Here is a 1,838-nt window from a genome sequence, read left to right on the forward strand (position 1 = left end):
ATTATTTTCTTATCTTACTCTTCCCCTCCTCCCCCTACCTGCCCCCTACCCTCCTGGTATCGCTACTCCCAGTCCTGTTCCTGGATTCCATGTGTTGTGAGATTTTATCTCTTATCTGTACCTGTGCACATGCCCCGGTCTAGCCCGCAGTGAAAGACAGGACTGGGGTCATGATAGTGGGGGGAGAAGAAGCATCAAAGAACCAGAGGATTATTGTGTGTTTCATTGGTGCTATACTGCACCCTGGTTGACTCATCCCTTCCCTGTGACCCCTCTGTAAGGAGATACCCCATTGTCTACAGATTGTTTGGGGTCCCTGCTCTGACCGCCCTCGTTCTCAACAATATCATTTTTTTTTAATGTGTTTGTTTGGGGTCTTCTGATGCCAAGGCAATAAATCTTTACAGGAGCAGACAGCCTCATCTTTCTCCGTCAGAGTGGCTGGTCCGTTTGAACTGCTGGCCTTGCAGTTAGCAGTGTACCGCTGGTTGTGCCTAGGGCTCCTCTTGTGTTTCTAGATGTAAGTTGTGTTGTATCCTCCTGAGGTGAGAACTGTTCCCACCCCATCTGGCAGAGGAACCCAGGCTCAGAGATGCCACACAGCCAGGCATGGCAGGAATGGGATTCTGACACAGCTTCGCAGTGCACCAGGCTGAGGGGACGACACTCCGAGGGGTCCTGGGGGGAGGCCAGCAGCACAGTCTGAGAGAACCACTCAGGGTGAGTGGCCGTGGCCTGTGCCCTGGGGGACCAGTTCCCAGTCTTGAACGCAGAGGTCTTGATTCAGCCCCTGGGGCGGCTCCTGCTGGGTAGACACCCACTTCCTTCCTGCTCCCCCTTCGCACCCCTGGCCTCCTTCCCTGCTGGTATCGCAGGCACCAGTGCTCCTGAGCAGGCTCTAAATGTGGCCCGGGCAGGGGGGGAGGCCAGCAGGAGGGGGCAGAGAGGCCTGGGCCAGCGTCCCAGCCCCCACCTGGACACCCTCTGGCCAGGACCTGCGACACTGACCTGCTTGGCCTCCCAAATGCTCCGGCTATTTCCCGTCCCCTCTCCCCGGGATGGGACGCGAGGGGAGGGTCGGAGAGGGGAGGGTTCTCCTCTAGGAATTTGTATATTTTTTTAAAAAAGCAAGCAAACCTGGAAAAGCTTGGGACAAGCCCAGCTAATTTTAGTTTCTAATGAAAACAGCAGGTGGCCGAGAGGATCCGATCTCCTGGCAGGGCGCTCCAGCCTCCAGGCTGCAGCACGGGCCGGCCGGGTGCGGGGAGGGCCTCCTGGGAGGGGCCTCAAGGACCTGCAGTCCCCTTAGGCTCTGGGCCAGGGCCGGCTTGGGCTGGCAGCGTAACCCAACCGATGGCATGGCCACAGCCAGAGGCCTGGGTGGCCAGGCGGCAGGTGGCAAATTGCTTGGTAGTGGCAGGAAGAAGTCTAAGTGGGCAGTGAGGCCAAACCGGAAAAGATATGGGGATGGTTGGGGCCCTCACAGGCCCGGCCCAGTGCATCGGCGACTGCCTTCTATCCTGCCCGGGCACGGTCTCCCCCAGAAACGGCTGGTGCGGCCGACATTTGGGCCCAGCCCAGTGTCAGGGTCAGCCAAGTGACCGGTGGGTCTCTGGGGGAAAGGTTGAACCACCTTACGTCCCAGGAAGCAGTGAGGCCTAGTCCCAAATGGTCCCAAGCCCTCGGCCGCTGACAGGCAAGGAGCAGGAGGGGCTCCAGAGACAGGAATCCTGGTTCTTCACTCCCAGGCCCTGGGCACTCCGTCCAGCAGAAGGCCAGCGGAGGGGACGAAGAATGGGTGCGCTCTCCATTCATGATGCAGGGAGCTCGAACACCTC

Source organism: Echinops telfairi, unplaced genomic scaffold, assembly GCF_000313985.2.
Source record: "Echinops telfairi isolate 266 unplaced genomic scaffold, ASM31398v2 ScPeMD7_7457;HRSCAF=8495, whole genome shotgun sequence".
NCBI lineage: Eukaryota > Metazoa > Chordata > Mammalia > Afrosoricida > Tenrecidae > Echinops > Echinops telfairi.